Here is a 20,548-nt window from a genome sequence, read left to right on the forward strand (position 1 = left end):
GCGGTGCGAGCGTGATAATAGAAAGCAACCAAGGAACCCAAGTTGAGCTCTCCCTCAAGTTCGGGTTCCCGGACTCAAATAACCAGGCGGAATATGAAGCATTATTAGCTGGTTTGAAGCTGGCTAAAGAGGTCGGAGCCCAAAAACTCAACATTTACAGCGATTCACAAGTGGTCACATCACAAATAACAGGGAGCTACCAAGCCAAAGATCCCACCATGAAAAAGTATTTGGATAAAACCAAGGAACAGCTCGGACAAATTGGGGAATATAAGATCTGCCACATACCACATACCAGGGGGCAACAATAGAAGCCTCATCCAGGAAATATTGCAGAACCCGTCAATCTCGGAAGAGGAAAAAGTGCTGACTATAACAAGTCAGGACCAAGGATGGATGACCTCCATAATCAACTACCTCAAAACAGGAATGCTCCCTACAGAAGAAAAGGAGGCAAAGAGGTTAAAAAGGGAGGCACAGTACTACACCATCATAAACAACATCCTGTACAAAAGAGGAATCTCAATACCTTTACTAAAATGCGTGCCGACCTCCAACACAAGGGAAGTGCTAGAATAAATACACGGCGGCATTTGTGGCAATCATCTCGGAGCACGAGCTCTCACCAAAAAGGTACTCCGAGCAGGATTTTATTTGCCAACTCTACAGAAAGAAGCTACAGAATTTGTAAAGACATGTCCACCATGTCAGAAACATGCCAACTTTCACATCGCCCCTCCAGAAGAACTCATCAGTGTGACCTCTCCTTGGCCGTTTGCAAAATGGGGACTCGATCTCCTCGGCCCCTTCCCACAAGGATCAGGACAAGTCAAATTCCTCATAGTAGGGGTAGATTACTTTACAAAGTGGATCGAGGCAGAGCCCCTAGCCAATGCCACCGCTCAAAGAAGCCGGAAATTCTTATATAGAAACATTGTCACGAGGTTCGGGGTTTCATATTCAATAACCACAGACAATGGCACTCAATTCACAGATGCAGGCTTTAGAAAACTAGTAGCCGACTTGTATATAAAGCACCAGTACACCTCCGTTGAACATCCACAAGCCAATGGACAGGCCGAAGCTGCTAACAAAGTCATATTGGTCGGATTAAAACGGAGATTACAAGATGCAAAAGGAGCCTGGGCAGAAGAGCTTCCACAGGTGCTATGGGTATATCGAACAACGCCACATTCCACCACGAAGGAATCTCCCTTCCGATTAGTATACGGAATAGAGGCGATGATCCCAGTTGAGATCGAGGAAGGGTCGCCTAGAGTAGTTCACTACAATGAGGAAGCAAACTCCCAACTTCAGAGAGAAGAACTCGACTTGTTACCCGAGATCCAGGAAAGAGCTCGGATCAGGGAAGAAGCTCTAAAGCGCCGAATGGCTTCCAGATATAATCAAAAGGTAGTGCCGAGAAGTTTTACAGAGAATGATCTCATCCTAATCCGAAATGATATCGAAACAACTCGACCAGGAGAAAGAAAGCTGGCAGCAAACTGGAAAGGACCCTACCGAGTTGTAGAAGTACTTGGAAAGGGCTACTACAGACTGTCTGAACTCGATGGACGAGAGCTTCCCAGGTCATGGCACACTTGCAACCTAAGAAGGTACTACAGTTAAGAAGGGATAAAAGATCTCATCATTGGATGCACTCTTTTTCCTGAAAAGGTTTTTTAATGAGGCACTAAGTTGAGACTCAGACAATCTCATATGTATCTATTTGCACTTTTCCTTTAAATAAAATATATTTTAGATATTCTATAAAGATTTCAAGACGCATTAATCTGAAGCATTCATCGTCCGATTATAAAGCAACAGATCGGCAGAAAGTGAAAAAGAATTTCACTGCACGATCACGATAAAGACAACCGTCCGATAAAGGTGAAAACGCGATTCACCCAAAGGACGATCTAGAGATAACAACCACTTTCTACAAATTGGCAAAGATGAACACAGAATAATGTAAGAAGTTATCGAAAGTTATCTAAAAAAGAACCTGACGAGGTCTTACGGATCGCTAAAATAATAACTTAAAGACTGGTCGAACATTAAGAAGTCGAACCAAGTCAAACCAAGTTATAAGTAAACCCTGAAAGAGATCTGACAAAGATCCAAGAAAGAGGACTACAAAAAATAAATTAAGGGAGACCGACATAATCAAGTCGGACTCCTACTACTAAAAAGTTATCAAAGTAGTCCCTGAAAGAGATCTGACAAAGATCCAAGAAAGAGGACTACAAAAAATAACTTAAGGGAGACCGACATAACCAAGTCAGACTCCTACTACTGAAAAGTTATCAAAGTAGTCCCTGAAAGAGATCTGACAAAGATCCAAGAAAGAGGACTACAAAAAATAACTTAAGGGAGACTGACATAACCAAGTCGGACTCCTACAACTAAAAAGTTATCAAAGTAGTCCCTGAAAGAGATCTGACAAAGATCCAAGAAAGAGGACTACAAAAAATAACTTAAGGGAGACCGACATAACCAAGTCGGACTCCTACTACTAAAAAGTTATCAAAGTAGTCCCTGAAAGAGATCTGACAAAGATCTAAGAAAGAGGACTACAAAAAATAACTTAAGGGAGACCGACATAACCAAGTCGGACTCCTACTACTGAAAAGTTATCAAAGCAATCCCTGAAAAAGACCCGACAAAGGTCCAGAAAAGAGGATTACAATAACAAAGGAGACCAACGCAAAGGAATCGGTCACAAATACAGAAAACCGAGAAAAAAGTTGGACCCCACAATCACAACCTCAAAGGATTCAAGCTACAAACAACAAAATAACTGATGAGCGGATAATTTAAACGCTTTTTGGAATTGTGTTTAGTATGTTTTTAGTAGGATCTAGTTACTTTTAGGGATGTTTTCATTAGTTTTTATGTTAAATTCATATTTCTGGACTTTACTATGAGTTTGTGTGTTTTTCTGTGATTTCAGGTATTTTCTGACTGAAATTGAGGGACTTGAGCAAAAATCAGATTCAGAGGTTGAAGAAGGACTGCTGATGCTGTTGGATTCTGACCTCCCTGCACTCAAAGTGGATTTTCTGGAGCTACAGAACTCGAAATGGCGCGCTTCCAATTACGTTGGAAAGTAGACATCCAGGGCTTTCCAGCAATATATAATACTCCATACTTTGGCCAAGAATAGATGACGCAAACTGGCGTTCAACGCCAGCTCTCTGCCCAATTCTGGCGTCCAGCGCCAGAAAAGGATCCAAAACCAGAGTTGAACGCCCAAACTGGCACAAATACTGGCGTTCAACTCCAAGAAGGACCTCTACACATGCAACACTCAAGCTCAGCCCAAGCACACACCAAGTGGGCCCCGGAAGTGGATTTATGCATCAAAATTACTTATTTCTGTAAACCCTAGTGACTAGTTTATTATAAATAGGACCTTTTACTATTGTATTAGACATCTTTGGACGCCTGGTTCTTAGATCAGAGGGGCTGGACATTCGGCCATGCCTGGACCTTTCACTTATGTATTTTAACGGTAGAGTTTCTACACTCCATAGATTAAGGTGTGGAGCTCTGCTGTTCCTCAAAGATTAATGCAAAGTACTACTGTTTTCTATTCAATTCATCTTATTTCGCTTCTAAGATATTCATTCGCTCTTCAACCTGAATGGGATGAACGTGACAATCATCATCATTCCCTATGAATGCGTGCCTGACAACCACTTCCGTTCTACCTTCGACTGAATGAGTATCTCTTAGATCTATTAATCAGAATCTTCGTGCTGTAAGCTAGAATGATGGCGGCATTCAAGAGAATCCGGAAGGTCTAAACCTTGTCTGTGGTATTCCGAGTAGGATTCAATGATTGAATGACTGTGACGAGCTTCAAACTCGCGATTGCTGGGCGTAGTGACAGAACGCAAAAGGATAGTAAATCCTATTCCAGCATGATCGAGAACCGACAGATGAATAGCCGTGCCGTGACAGGGTGCGTTGACCATTTTCACTGAGAGGATAGGATGTAAAACCATTGACAAGGGTGAAGCCTCCAGATGATTAGTCGTGCCATGACAGGGCATTTGGATCATTTTCCCGAGAGAAGACCAAAAGTAGCCATTGACAATGGTGATGCATTACATAAAGCCAGCCATGGAAAGGAGTAAGACTGATTGGATGAAGATAGCAGGAAAGCAGAGGTTCAGAGGAACGAAAGCATCTCTATTCGCTTATCTGAAATTCTCACCAATGAATTACATAAGTATTTCTATCCCTCTTTTATTATTTAATTTCGAAAACTCCATCACTATTTTATATCCGCCTGACTGAGATTTACAAGGTGACCATAGCTTGCTTCATACCAACAATCTCCGTGGGATTCGACCCTTACTCACGTAAGGTATTACTTGGACGACCCAGTGCACTTGCTGGTTAGTTGTGCGAAGTTGTGAACCATGGTATTGGCATCATATTTTTGGCGCCATTACCAGGGAAAGAAAGAGCGATGAATTTTACATAATTAAAGTGTAATCACAATTTCTGCGCACCAAGTTTTTGGCGCCGTTGCCGGGGATTGTTTGAGTTTGGACAACTAACGGTTCATCCTATTGCTCAGATTAGGTAACTTTCTTTTTGTTTTGTTTTCAAAAATTTTTCAAAAATCTTTCAAAAATTTTTCTTTTGTTTTTCGAAAAAAAAATGTGTTTTCAAAAATGTAATTTTCTTCAGAATTTTTAAAGAATGAATTCTAGTGTTTCATGAAGCATGGCTGGCTGTAAAGCCATGTCTAATACGACTGTAGGGCATGTTAGACGTGTCATGTCTGAGTTACATACTAAAGCTTGGCTGGCTATTAAGCCATGCCTGACCCTTTGATTGGAGCTTTAGAGCATAAGATTCCTGAAATTCATATTAAAAATTTTGAATCCTTATTTTTCTCTTTTCTAAATAATTTTCGAAAAACATAAAATAAAAATCCAAAAAAATTAGAAAATCATAAAAATCAAAAATATTTTTTGTGTTTCTTGTTTGAGTCATGTGTCATGTTATAAGTTTGGTGTCAATTGCATGTGCATCTTGCATTTTTCGAAAACTCTCATGCATTCATAGTGTTCTTCATGATCTTCAAGTTGTTCTTGGGTAAGTCTTCTTGTTTGATCTTTGCATTTGCATGTTTTGTGTCTTTTCTTGTTTTTCATATGCATTCTTGAATTCTTAGTGTCTAAGCATTAAAGAATTCTAAGTTTGGTGTCTTGCATGTTTTCTTTGCATAAAAAAATTTTCAAAAATGTGTTCTTGATGTTCATCATGATCTTCATAGTGTTCTTGGTGTTCATCTTGACATTCATAGCATTCTTGCATGCATTCATTGTTTTGATCCATAACTTTCATGCATTGCATCATTTTTCTTGTTTTTCTCTCTCATCATAAAAATTCAAAAATAAAAAAAATATCTTTCCCTTTTTTTTTCTCTCTCATAAATTCGAAAATTAGATTTGACTTTTTCAAAAATTTTTAAAATCAAGTTGTTTTTATGAGTCAAATCAAATTTTTATTTTAAAAATCCTATCATTTTCAAAATCTTTTTCAAAAATCAAATCTTTTTCATTTTTCTTAGTTATTTTCGAAAATTTCAAAAATATTTTTCAAAAATATTTTTCTTAATTTTACATCAAATTTTCGAAAATAACAATAACAATTAATGTTGTGATTCAAAAATTTCAAGTTTGTTACTTGCTTGTTAAGAAAGATTCAAACTTTATGTTTTAGAATCATATCTTGTGATTTCTTGTGAATCAAGTCATTAATTGTGATTTTAAAAATCAAATATTTTTCAAAAACTAATTTCAATCATATCTTTTCAAAAATATCTTCTTATCTTATCTTTTTCAAAAATTTAATTTCAAAATATCTTTTCTAACTTCCTAACTTCTTATCTTTTCAAAATTTGTTTCAACTAACTAACTAACTTTTTGTTTGTTTCTTACCTTTTTCAAAACCACCTAACTAACTCTCTCTATTTTCGAAAATATCTTCTCCCTTTTTCAAAAATTTCTTTTTAATTAACTAATTATTTTATTTTTATTTTGAATTTTCGAAAAAAACTACTAACCTTTTTCAAAAACTATTTTCAAAAATCACTAACTCTTTTTCAAAAATTATTTTCGAAATTTCCCTCTCTCATCTTATTCTATTTATTTATTCATCTACTAACATCTCTCCCTCACCCACCAAAAATCCAAACCCTCTCTCTCTTTTTCTGAGTTCAAATTTTTCTCTTCTTCTTTTCTTCTACTAACAATAAGGAACCTCTTTACTGTGACATAGAGGATTCCTCTTCTTTTCTTTTTCTCTCCTCTTTCTTATGAGCAGGGACAGAGAAAAAGGCATTCTTGTTGAAGCTGATCCAGAACCTGAAAAGACTCTGAAGAGGAAATTAAGAGAAGCTAAATTACAACAATCCAGAGACAACTTGATTGAAAATTTTGAACAAGTAAAGGAGATGGCAGCCGAACCCAACAACAATGCAAGGAGAATGCTTGGTGACTTTACTGCACCAAATTCTAATTTACATGGAAGAAGCATCTCTATTCCTGCCATTGGAGCAAACAACTTTGAGCTGAAACCTCAATTAGTTTCTCTGATGCAGCAGAACTGCAAGTTTCATGGACTTTCATCTGAAGATCCTTTTCAGTTCTTAACTGAATTCTTGCAGATATGTGATACTGTTAAGACTAATGGAGTAGATCCTGAAGTCTACAGGCTCATGCTTTTTCCTTTTGCTGTAAGAGACAGAGCTAGAGTGTGGTTGGACTCTCAACCCAAAGACAGCCTGAACTCTTGGGATAAGCTGGTCACGACTTTCTTAGCCAAGTTCTTTCCTCCTCAAAAGCTGAGCAAGCTTAGAGTGGATGTTCAAACCTTCAAACAAAAAGATGGTGAATCCCTCTATGAAGCTTGGGAAAGATACAAACAGTTGACCAAAAAGTGTCTTTCTGACATGCTTTCAGAATGGACCATCCTGGATATATTATATGATGGTTTATCTGAGCTATCAAAGATGTCATTGGACACTTCTGCAGGTGGATCCATTCACCTAAAGAAAACGCCTGCAGAAGCTCAAGAACTCATCGATATGGTTGCCAATAACCAGTTTATGTACACTTCTGAGAGGAATCCTGTGAGTAATGGGACGCCTATGAAGAAGGGAGTTCTTGAAGTTGATACTCTGAATGCCATATTGGCTCAGAACAAAATATTGACTAAGCAAGTCAATATGATTTCTCAGAGTCTGAATGGAATGCAAGCTGCATCCAACAGTACTCAAGAGGCATCTTCTGAAGAAGAAGCTTATGATCTTGAAAACCCTGCAATAGCAGAGGTAAATTACATAGGTGAACCTTATGGAAACACCTATAATCCATCATGGAGAAATCATCCAAATCTCTCATGGAAGGATCAAAGGCCTCAACAAGGCTTTAATAATGGTGGAAGAAACAGGTTTAGCAATAGCAAGCCTTTTCCATCATCCATTCAGCAACAGACAGAGAATTCTGAACAAAATACCTCTGATTTGGCAAACTTAGTCTCTGATCTGTCCAAGGCCACTGTAAGTTTCATGAATGAAACAAGGTCTTTCATTAGAAATTTGGAAGCACAAGTGGGCCAGCTGAGTAAGAGGATCACTGAAATCCCTCCTAGTACTCTCACAGGCAATACAGAAGAGAACCCAAAAGGGGAGTGCAAGGCCATTGATATAAGCACCATGGCCGAACCTGCAAGGGAAGGAGAGGACGTGAATCCCAAGGAGGAAGACCTCCTGGGACGTTCAGTGATTAATAAGGAGCTTCCCTCTGAGGAGCCAAAGGACTCTGAGGCTCATCTAGAGACCATAGAGATTCCATTGAACCTCCTTATGCCCTTCATAAGCTCTGATGAGTATTCCTCTTCTGAAGAGAATGAGGATGTTACTGAAGAGCAAGCTGCCAAGTTCCTTGGTGCAATCATGAAGCTGAATGCCAAATTATTTGGCATTGAAACTTGGGAAGATGAACCTCCCTTGTTCACCAATGAACTAAGTGATCTGGATCAACTGACATTGCCTCAGAAGAGACAGGATCCTGAAAAGTTCATAATACCTTGTACCATAGGCACCATGATCTTTAAGGCTCTGTGTGACCTTGGTTCAGGGATAAACCTCATGCCCCTCTCTGTAATAGAGAAACTGGGAATCTACGGGGTGCAAGCTTCTAAAATCTCATTAGAGATGGTAGACAATTCAAGAAAACAGGCTTATGGACAAGTAGAGGACGTGTTAGTAAAGGTTGAAGGCCTTTACATCCCTGCTGATTTCATAGTCTTAGATACTGGGAAGGAAGAGGATGAATCCATCATCCTAGGAAGACCTTTCCTAGCCACAGCAAGAGCTGTGATTGATGTGAACAGAGGAGAATTGATCCTTCAATTAAATAAGGACAACCTTGTGTTTACAACTCAAGGATCTCTCTCTGCATCTATGGAGAGGAAGCAGAAAAAGCTTCTCTCAAAGCAGAGTCAACCAAAGCCCCACAGTCAAACTCTAAGTTTGGTGTTGGGAGGCCACAACCAAACTCTAAGTTTGGTGTCAAACCCCCATATCTAAACTCTAAGTTTGGTGTTGGGAGGTCTCAACAAAGCTCTGCACATCTGTGAGGCTCCATGAGAGCCCACTGTCAAGCTATTGACATTAAAGAAGCGCTTGTTGGGAGGCAACCCAATTTTTATCTAACTATATTTTTCTTGGTTATATGTCTTTATAGGTTCATGATCATGTGGAGTCACAAAATAAATATAAAAATTGAAAACAGAATCAAAAACAGCAGAAGAAAAATCACACCCTGGAGGAAGCATCTGCCTGGCGTTCAACGCCAGAACAGAGCATGGTTCTGGCGCTGAACGCCAAAAATGGGTAGTATCTGGGCGCTGAACGCCCAAAATGGGCATCATCTGGGTGCTGAATGCCAGAATTGCACCCTGAAGAGGAGCTGGTGCTGAACGCCCAAAATGGGCAGCATCCTGGCGCTGAACGCCCAGAACAAGCATGGTTCTGGCGTTCAACGCCAGAAATGGCAACAAATGGGCGTTGAACGCCCAAAATGGGCACCAACCTGGTGCTGAACGCCCAGAGTTGTGTGCAAGGGAATTTTACATGCCTAATGGGTGCAGGGATGTAAATCCTTGACACCTCCGGATCTGTGGACACCACAGGATCACCTCAAGATCTGTGGACACCACAGGATCATCTCAGGATCTGTGAATCCCACAGGATCCCCACCCACCTCACCCTCTCTCTCTCCATTCAGGACCATCCCTTCTGTTTTCCATTCACCACTCACATCCATACACACATCCCTCCATCTCCTCCATATCTTCTTCTTCTTTTATTCCTTCTTCTTTTGCTCGAGGGGGAGCAACATTCTAAGTTTGGTGTGGTAAAAGCATAAGCTTTTTGTTTTTCTATTACCATTGATGGCACCTAAACCTCTAAAAGAGGGGAAGGGAAGACAAAGGCTTCCACCTCCGAGTCATGGGAGATGGAAAGATTCATCTCAAGGGTCTATAGCTCAGTGGTAGAACATGTGGCTGCAAATCAAGAGATCCCTGAGATACCTCAGGGGATGCACTTCCCTCCACATAAATATTAGGAGCAAATCAATACCTCCCTAGGAGAATTAAGTTCCAGCATAGGACAATTAAGGGTGAAACATCAAGAGCACTCCATCATCCTTCATGAAATAAGAGAAGATCAAAAAGCAATGAGGGAGGAGCAACAAAGACAAGGAAGAGACATAGAAGAGCTCAAGGACATCTTTGGTTCCTCAAGAAGGAAACGCCACCATCACTAAGGTGGATTCATTCCTTGTTCTTATTTCTTCTGTTTTTCATTTTCTATGTTATGTGCTTATCTATGTTTGTGTCTTCATTACATGATCATTAGTAGTTAGTAACTTTGTCTTAAAGTTATGAATGTCCTATGAATCCATCACCTCTCTTGAATGAAAAATGTTTTAATTCAAAAGAACAAGAAGTACATGAGTTTTGAATTTATCCTTGAACTTAGCTTAATTATATTGATGTGGTGACAATGCTCCTTGTTTTCTGAATGTATGCTTGAACAGTGCATATGTCTTTTGAAGTTGTTGTTTAAGAATGTTAAATATGTTGGCTCTTGAAAGAATGATGACAAGGAGACATGTTATTTGATAATCTGAAAAATCATAAAAATGATTCTTGAAGCAAGAAAAAGCAGCAAAGAACAAAGCTTGCAGAGAAAAAAAAATGGGCGAAAAAAAAATAGAAAGAAAAAGAAAAAGCAAGCAGAAAAAGCCAAAGCTCTTAAAACCAAGAGGCAAGAGCAAAAAGCCAATAACCCTTAAAACCAAAAGGCAAGGGCAAATAAAAAGGATCCCAAGGCTTTGAGCATCAGTGGATAGGAGGGCCTAAAGGAATAAAATCCTGGCCTAAGCGGCTAAACCAAGCTGTCCCTAACCATGTGCTTGTGGCGTGTAGGTGTCAAGTGAAAACTTGAGACTGAGCGGTTAAAGTCAAGGTCCAAAGCAAAAAAAGAGTGTGCTTAAGAACCCTGGACACCTCTAATTGGGGACTTTAGCAAAGCTGAGTCACAATCTGAAAAGGTTCGCCCAATTATGTGCCTGTGGCATTTATGTATCCGGTGGTAATACTGGAAAACAAAGTGCTTAGGGCCACGGCCAAGACTCATAAAATAGCTGTGTTCAAGAATCATCATACTGAACTAGGAGAATCAATAACACTATCTGAACTCTGAGTTCCTATAGATGCCAATCATTCTAAACCTCAATGGATAAAGTGAGATGCCAAAACTATTCAAGAGGCAAAAAGCTACAAGTCCCGCTCATCTGATTGGAGCTATGTTTCATTGATAGTTTGGAATTTATAGTATATTCTCTTCTTTTTATCCTATTTGATTTTCAGTTGCTTGGGGACAAGCAACAATTTAAGTTTGGTGTTGTGATGAGCGGATAATTTATACGCTTTTTGGCATTGTGTTTAGTATGTTTTTAGTAGGATCTAGTTACTTTTAGGGATGTTTTCATTAGTTTTTATGTTAAATTCACATTTCTGGACTTTACTATGAGTTTGTGTGTTTTTCTGTGATTTCAGGTATTTTCTGACTGAAATTGAGGGACTTGAGCAAAAATCAGATTCAGAGGTTGAAGAAGGACTGCTGATGTTGTTGGATTCTGACCTCCCTGCACTCAAAGAAGATTTTCTGGAGCTACAGAACTTGAAATAGAGCGCTTTCAATTGCGTTGGAAAGTAGACATCCAGGGCTTTCCAGCAATATATAATAGTATATACTTTGGCTAAGAATAGATAACGCAAACTGGCGTTCAACGCCAGCTCTCTGCCCAATTCTGGCGTCCAGCGCCAGAAAAGGATCCAAAACCAGAGTTGAACGCCCAAACTGGCACAAATACTGGCGTTCAACTCCAAGAAGGACCTCTACACGTGCAACACTCAAGCTCAGCCCAAGCACACACCGAGTGGGCCCCGGAAGTGGATTTATGCATCAATTACTTATTTCTGTAAACCCTAGTGACTAGTTTATTATAAATAGGACCTTTTACTATTGTATTAGACATCTTTGGACGCCTGGTTCTTAGATCAGAGGGGCTGGCCATTTGGCCATGCCTGGACCTTTCACTTATGTATTTTTAATGGTAGAGTTTCTACACTCCATAGATTAAGGTGTGGAGCTCTGCTGTTCCTCAAAGATTAATGCAAAGTACTACTGTTTTCTATTCAATTCATCTTATTTCGCTTCTAAGATATTCATTCGCTCTTCAACCTGAATGAGATGAACGTGACAATCATCATCATTCCCTATGAATGCGTGCCTGACGACCACTTCCGTTCTACCTTCGACTGAATGAGTATCTCTTAGATCTCTTAATCAGAATCTTCGTGGTGTAAGCTAGAATGATGGCGGCATTCAAGAGAATTCGGAAGGTCTAAACCTTGTGTGTGGTATTCCGAGTAGGATTCCATGATTGAATGACTGTGACGAGCTTCAAACTCGCGATTGCTGGGCGTAGTGACAGAACGCAAAAGGATAGTAAATCCTATTCCAGCATGATCGAGAACCGACAGATGAATAGCCGTGCCGTGACAGGGTGCGTTGACCATTTTCACTGAGAGGATAGGATGTAAACCATTGACAAGGGTGATGCCTCCAAATGATTAGCCATGCCATGACAGGGCATTTGGATCATTTTCCCGAGAGAAGACCGAAAGTAGCCATTGACAATGGTGATGCATTACATAAAGCCAGCCATGGAAAGGAGTAAGACTGATTGGATGAAGATAGCAGGAAAGCAAAGGTTTAGAGGAACGAAAGCATCTCTATTCGCTTATCTGAAATTCTCACCAATGAATTACATAAGTATTTCTATCCCTCTTTTATTATTTAATTTCGAAAACTCCATCACTATTTTATATCCGCCTGACTGAGATTTACAAGGTGACCATAGCTTGCTTCATACCAACAATCTCCGTGGGATTCGACCCTTACTCACGTAAGGTATTATTTGGACGACCTAGTGCACTTGCTGGTTAGTTGTGCGAAGTTGTGAACCATGGTATTGGCATAATGTTTTTGGCGCCATTACCAGGAAAAGAAAGAGCGATGAATTTTACATAATTAAAGTGTAATCACAATTTCTGCGCACCAATAACCCAACAAGGTCAAGCTGCAAGATATCACACATCAGCAGAAAATAGAAAAAATGTCAAAACAAAAGGCATTATATAAAATCTACAAAAGTTATAAAAGCCTCGAAGGCCAGCAAAATCTAAGGATGGCGAGCTACCTTTCTTTGTTTTTCAAAATAAAAGTTGCTAGAAAAGCAACTAAGAAAGCGTCAGTAAATAAATAAAAAAGTTTTAAAAGCCCACAAGCCGGGCCAACTACAGGAAAGAGATCAGCAAACATCAGGAGCCTTCTTGGCAGCATCAGGACAAGGAGAAGGAGGACGAGTCTGGATCGGCACAGCGTCCACAGTCCCATCCTCCCGGTTCAGGATCTGGCAATCCGAGTCAGGCGCAGCAGGAGGAACTGAAGAGGTCGACACTTTGGCAGAGGACGTAGGGGGAACAACATCATCATCACCATCCTCATCATCAGGAACAATCTTGCCATCTCTGACAACGTTGTCCAGGCTAAAAGAGGTGAGATCGGCCTCGAGAGCAATGACCTGAACTTGCTCCCTCAAGTTCTCATAAGCAGCAGTCACGCTACCAACGAGATGACTTTGAAGCTCAGAATAATCTTCCCGGACACTGTCGAGCTCCCCCCTCAGGCGCATCACCTCCCGATAAGATGCAACGTAACTCTCCTTATGCATCAGGACTGTGTCCTCAGCCAACCTCAAAGAAGCCACCAGTGATTGAGAACTCGCCTCCTCGTTCTTCAAGTCCTTCTCCAGCTTGGCTACCTTTATCTCAAGTTCCTCCTTCAACTCCTTCATCCGATCAAACTCTTGTTTCGCCTCCTCCATGAACGCCTTAGTGGCGTGGAGAGGGAGATTCTGAGCAGTCCGATATATGGCAGCCGCCATATACGCCATCTTCACGTGATTTTGGGCCATAAATTCCAAGTGACGGAGGATGGACACATCGTCCATGGAGAGAGCGCCGTAGGGACCGATTTGCTGATCCACAAATTCAATGGCATTAAAATCAGGAGCATCGAGGTCAAAGGACTCAGCAATCTTTTGTTTTTTATTGGGAGGAGCAACAGAGGGAGCAGCAGAAGTAGGGTGAGGATCCACCAAACGGACTCGGGGTGTAGGGATCACCTTCTTCACCCCGGGAGAACTCGGCACTGATGGGTTCTCGCGCACTTGGGAGGACCCCTCCCCAGCCACTTTGGCTGTAACATTTCTGGCAGCAGTCGCCCTCTGCGCCCTCTTAAAAGCTTTCATAGATTCACTATTCTTCATTGCCTCTGCAAATAAAACAGAAAATTCAGCTACAAGTCAGACAAGTCGGAAAGACAGCTACAAGCAACATAAACAGATAATAAAGGAAACACAAGATACCCAGCTCAGTTGGAAGAAGAGAAGGATTGGTTAGAAATTTCTTTGTGTCAAGATGGGGAGGTTGACCCCAGCGTTCTTCCAAGATAGTCACAAAGGCTCGCTCAGCCTCATCCAACATCTCCCACGAGTACCTGGAGACCCTCACGTCTTTTTGCCATTCCAAGGGAAAAGCAGGTTCGTCATTCTCATCCAGGAAAAAGGGCCGAGCTCCTTCAACAGCTCGGATCTTAAAAAAGTAGTTTTTAAAATCACGGAACGACTCGTCGAACATAGAAAAAACCTTCTTTCCCTGGGTAGAACGAAAGGAGACCCAAGCTGACTTCTTTTTTACCACACTGGGCTTCGTCAAGACAAACAGATAGAAAAAGAGAGATTGGGAAGCAGGAATACCAAAACCATTGCACAACAATTGGAAAATTTTAATAAAACCCCAGGAATTGGGGTGAAGTTGAGAAGGGACAACATTACAAGACCATAACAGGTCGGTTTCAAATTGGGTAAAAGGAAGGGTGATACCCAGCTGACCAAAGAAAAAATCATAAGCATAAAAGAAAGGGCGACCATCAACAACCCGAGTTGAAAAGCAGACTCTCTCGTCAGAAGAGGGAGGGACAAGTTCATAGTTCTTCTCATCACCAGAATTACTACAGACACTATGAAACTGCCTAAGCTGAGCACAAAATTCAGAATCAACCAGTGAGACACACATGAGAACCATAGAGTCCACGCAATCGGCCATACCCGCGTGAATCTGGGAAGGCATCTCTACAACGTTATTTCGGGAAGACATGAGGTCAACTAAATCCTACAAAAAGAAAAGAAGAATTGATTACTTAAAAACATCTCGGACAGGGGGCAAAACATCTCGACAGGCGGATAAACAAAAAAGGGAAAACCCCAAAACTCAAGACAAAAAGTCTTGGGGCATCCCTTGGAGGCAGTAAACAAGCAAGGTCTTTAAGTTATTTCTACAGCCTACATCCCAGCGCTCATCAAAATAAAATCCAGAAACAAAACAAAGGAAGCAAAAACACAAAAGGTCCACCCTCCTACAATTTATCAGGAAAAGGATTGCTCCTACAGTTTATCAGCGGAAAAACAGCAAAGGCGCAAACTTTTTCGAAATCAAGCAAAAAATCATCAGCAAAGAACAAGCACCAACATCGAACATACCAAACAGAAATCGTCAAAGACGCAACCTTTTTTCAGAATCAAACAAAGTCATCATTCCAAAGCTTCAAATACAAAAGCATTCACAGAACATGCAAAGTTCTTAAAGTATCAAGCAACAGATGAAGAAACTACAAGACACACAGTGATCAGCAAAAAGACAGAAAGATTCAAACTTTCTCAAAACAGACACAAAAATGGCGTAGAGGAAGGAAGAAAGAAGAGTCAAACCTGTGAAATAAGAGAAAATTGCGAAGAAAAGCAAGGAAGCGGAAGGCGAAAACCAGAATCACCCCTTCCCCCACGAAAAAATGAAGTGACAAAGCAAACGTCGCTAGAAGAAAACGCGAAACGGCAAACTCCAGGTAGAAGCTTCAGAAAAATCAAAAAGTTGAAAGCAAGAGAATGAAAGATGAAATGTGAAGAAGTTACAAAAAGGGTGAAGGAGAGAAACCGTTTCTTGAGTACAAAATTCAAAAATAGAGAAGTTAGGGGAAACGGGGCAATTAAATGTCAATTAAATGCGGATATTAAAACCGCTTGCATTCCCAAAAAAGCGCTAATACGAAAGCGCGCGCTTGTAGAGGAAAACGTTCTACATTCAAAAGCTGCTACAAAAGAAGTCGACAAGATGCTTGAGATCGGCTTCGCTACGAGAAGGACCGAAGTCAAGGATTCGACCTCGACAAAGAAGACCGAGCTCAAGCAGGGGCAATGTTCATACCCTGGGTCGAGCTATCCGACTTGGGATGATCGACGATGCAGCGACCAACCTGTTAAGGTCAAGCGGACCGACTTCGTTACGAAGAACTCGGCCAAATCAACAGGAGAGCCCAAAGGAGGGCCCAACTCAAGGAATACGACCCAAATCCTAAGACAGCCCAAGCCTATAGAGATAAAGGCGGTTCTGTTGAAGATACGCTGACCTGAACTCAAAAGATAAAGATAAGATAAGAATAACTAACTTATCTTATCTGAAAGGTCACATCTCACCATTATAAATACACTGGAGCACCCAGGTATAACTCATACTCTGATTCTACATAACACCTGTTTAATACCCATGCTAACTTAAGCATCGGAGTCTCTTGCAGGTACCCCCCACCCTTCGATGACAAAGGATCAGCAGAACGTCCGGTCCAAACAAGTCGGACGCACCAGCTTCGGCCACCATTCACTAGCCGGACACATCGGTTCCGACCAGCGCAGAAGATCTCGTCCGAGATCGACCTACAGTTTCAGGCAACCCTCGGAACACTATTTAAAGGCCTTAGTTTCATAGAATTAGGTATGCTGGATTGGGAGAAGTCTTCGGACCCTCTCTATTCACCATCAATTTCTTCTCTTTTCTTTCTTACCTTGTAAATATTTTAGTTATGAATTACTAACTCTTTCCATTTGGGAAAGAGAGCTCTATTATTTTTTAATGGATTGATTGTTTTTATTCTTCTTCTTCCGTTCATCTTCTCTTTGATTTGCTAGAAGGAATTTTGCTAATGTTAGTATTCAATCACCTTGGAAAACGGGTTGAATGCAAAATTGATTTCTTGGGAACCTTGGAAAAGGAAACATGAAACCATGCTAGAAATTCCTTCTCACACTTGAGTAGGATCTGGGTTTTGGTTTTTGGATATGGTGACATATAATCCTCCCTCTACTTGGACCTATGATGATGTGTGGTAAAATCAGGGACCATTCTTCATCTCTTCTCATGAGTAATTAGACCAAGAAATTGGCTATTGATCAAGATTTAAGAGATTGAATCACCAAGGGATTGGGGTTCAATCAATCATGATTGCCAAGAGGTCAATGAGTTGCATGATTGAAGATGAGGTGAAATCAATTAATCCGGAGAATGCAATATCTCTTGATCCCAATGTTTATTTTATCTTTCTTTCTTTTATTTACTTTATGGTTATTCACATTTTCTGCACTTTACGTTTCCAGCACTTTACTTTCTTGTACTTTACTTTCCTTGCCATTTACTTTCTTGCACTTTATTGCTTTCCTTTACTTTCATGCAATTTATATTTTCTTGTTTGATTATCACTCCAATCTGAATAGTCTAACTAGGATAATCAATTAACTATTGTTTGCTTTAATCCGTTAATCTCTGTGGGATTCGACCCCACTCCTAGTGGGTTATTACTTGACGATATTTGGTGCGCTTGCCAAAGAACAGATTCATCATTTTTATATGGGGTGTGAATTCCAGTCATCACTTTGTCAAGGTAGTCAGGAAGGCTTTGCATCGAATTGCGTCTGAGGCGTCGGTGAGATACATTCTACTTCTGAAATTACTGAGATGATGGCTGGGGTCTGATGTGCCATCGTACGAAGTCATCTAAGGGGGTTTGAAGTCTTTTCGTATTTTGGCTTTCATGATCTCCTTGCTGAATGGGTCTTGGACTTTGCGGGAGCTGTCTTCGTGGCTGGATCGATTAGTTTTAACTTTGAGATCGGCTTCAAGCTTTAGGAGCTTGTCTTCTAATTCTCGACGTCGCCTAGCTTTCCTTCGCAGGTGTCTCTCGGCCTCCCGTTGATATTCGACTTCTTTTTCAAGTTGTTTTAATCGATCTTGAAGTGCCTCCATGTCTCCTGTGTTTGCTGAGTTCTTATCTTTGTTAGGCTGAGAAGTATTGTCTAGTGTGACCTCCGCGTTCTTATGCAGTGTTCTGTTCTCCAAATCAGAATTGTGGTCGTTGTCAAGGTTGTCCACCATGATGAGGGGATGACTTCCAGGTCCCCGGCAACGGCACCAATGTTCCAAGGGTTACCTGAAACTGTAGGTCGATCTCGGACGAGATCTTCTGTGCTGATCGAAGTTGTAGAATCTGATTTGATGGTAGAAGTTGGACCCGCCGCGTCCGATTTTTTGGACTGGGGATGGTGCTGATCCTTCGTCACTGGAGGGTGGTGGTACCTGCAAGGGACTCCAATGCTTAAGTTAGCAAGGGTATTGAGCAGGTTTTTAGTAGAATCAGAGTATAAGTTATACCTAGGTGCTCCAGTGTATTTATAGTAGTGTGGAGTGACTTTTTCCTGGAGATAAGATAGTTATCTTATCTTATCTTTGAGTAGAGTTTATCTTATCTTCAAGGGAACCGCCCTTATCTCTCTAGGCTTGGGCTGCCTTTGGATTTGGGTCGTGTTCCTCTATTTGGGCCCTTATTTTTGCTTTCCTGGTGACTTGGCTGAGCTCTTTAAGAAGAGGTCGGATGGTTCTGACTCAAAGAGGTTGGTCGATTTAGCCCGGGTCGGACAGTTTGACCTAGGGTATGAACACCTAAGAACATTGGCACCGTTGTCGGGGAACCTGGAAGTCATCCCATCATCATGGCAGACAACCTTGACAAGGACCACAATTCTGATTTAGAGAACAGAACGCCGCATAAGAACGCGGACATCACACCAAACGATACTTCTCAGCCAAACAAAGACAAGAATTTGCCAAGTACAGGGATCATGGAGGCACTTCAAGCTCAGCAAGATCGTCTCAAACAGCTCAAAAAAGAGACCGTGCATCAACGGGAAGCCGAGAGGGACCTATGAAGGGAAACTAGGCGACACCGAGAGTTAGAGGACAAGCTCCTAAAGCTTGAAGCCGATCTCAAAACCAAGACTACCCGATCCAATCATGAAGATAGCTTCCACAAGGATCAGGACCCATTCACCAGAGAGATCATGAAAGCCAAAGTCCCAAAGGACTTCAAAGCTCCTCACATGACCCCGTACGATGGCACAGCAGATCCAAGCCATCATCTCAGCAATTTTAGAAGCAGAATGTATCTCACCGACGCCTCAGATGCTATTCGATGCAAAGCCTTCCCGAAAACACTAACAAAGACAGCAATTAAGTGGTTCGACACTTTGCCCCCCAGATCCATTACAAGTTTCGACGACCTGGCCAAGAAATTTCTTGCCCAATTTTCCATCCAGAAGGACAAAGCCAAACACGCCCCAAGCCTATTAGGAATCAAGCAAAGAGATCGGGAGAGTCTTCGTAGCTACATGGAGAGGTTCAACAAAGCATGCCTTGACATACAAAGCCTACCCACAGAAGCAGCCATTATGGGTCTCATCAATGGCCTACGAGAAGGACCTTTTAGTCACTCCATATAAAAAAAAACATCCAATATCTCTGAATAAAGTGCAGGAATAAGCTGAGAAGTACATCAACATGGAGGAAAACTCCCGGCTAGGAGAGACCTCAAAATCCGGATTCTCCTACTCCTCTCGGGATAAGGGTAAAGAATCCAAGAAAAAAGAAGATCAATACGGCGAGAAGCCTAAAAAATACAACAACTATACCCCTCTTCGAGTGTCTCTTGTGGATGTTTACCGAGAAGTATGCCATACTGAAAGGATACCACCACCTCGCCCACTCAAAAGCACGAAAGGAGGAGGAAATCGGACAGAATACTGTGAATATCACCGAATCTACGGACATCCTACCAATGAGTGCTTCGACTTGAAAAATGTTATTGAGAAATTGGTAAGAGAAGGACGACTAGATCAGTATTTAGCCAACAAATCGAATGAGCCTCGAAAAAGAAGAAGGGACGAAGAGGTCAGACGAAGAGAACGACCACCTCACACCCCAGAGAGACACGTTCATATGATAAACGGAGGATTCGCAAGAAGGGGATCTCAAAATCATCTCGCAAAAGGCACCTCAAAGAAATATATCATGTCGAGGGAGGAGAAGGATCACCCGACCTCTCCACTATTACTTTTACCCAAGAAGACGCAGTAGGCATCATCCCGGGACATGACGATCCTATGGTCATCACTATCATATTGGCCAATGCAAACCTCCACCGAATACTGGTGGACCAAGGAAGCTTGGCAGATATCTTGTTTAAACCCGCCTTCGATAAACTCGGCCTGCAGGAGAAAGAACTTAGAGCATATCCGAACAGCTTGTTTGGACTAGGAGACACTCCAATCCAACTGCTTGGATACATCTCATTATACACAACCTTCGAAAAAGGAACCCGATCAAGGACACTCAACATAGACTACATTGTAGTCGACGTAAGCTCAACCTACAATGCGCTGATAGGTTGGGCAACATTGAATCAGCTCGCAGCAGTAGTTTCAACTCCACATCTATGCATGAAATTCCCAACTCCAGAAGGGATTGCTATGATAAAAGGAGATCAGAAAATAGCGCGACGCTGTTACAATGAAAGTCTGAATCTCAGAGGCAAAGGGAAAGAAATCCACACCATTGAACTCGAGGGAGTTCGAGGTCGGGAAGAACTTTGCCCACAACCTGA

The 20,548-nt window shown here is 41.3% G+C and overlaps 1 non-coding gene across 1 annotated transcript; it reads right to left on the reverse strand.

Moving 5' to 3' along the window:
• Nucleotides 1-6,874: 6,874 nt before the first annotated feature.
• On the reverse strand, nucleotides 6,875-6,982 carry LOC148544713 (small nucleolar RNA R71). The gene has a single exon (XR_015901478.1). It is a non-coding gene; the product is annotated as a small nucleolar RNA R71 (small nucleolar RNA).
• Between the last annotated feature and the right edge of the window lie 13,566 nt (nucleotides 6,983-20,548).

Source organism: Arachis ipaensis, chromosome B9, assembly GCF_059453495.1.
Source record: "Arachis ipaensis isolate K30076 ecotype BB chromosome B9, ASM5945349v1, whole genome shotgun sequence".
NCBI lineage: Eukaryota > Viridiplantae > Streptophyta > Magnoliopsida > Fabales > Fabaceae > Arachis > Arachis ipaensis.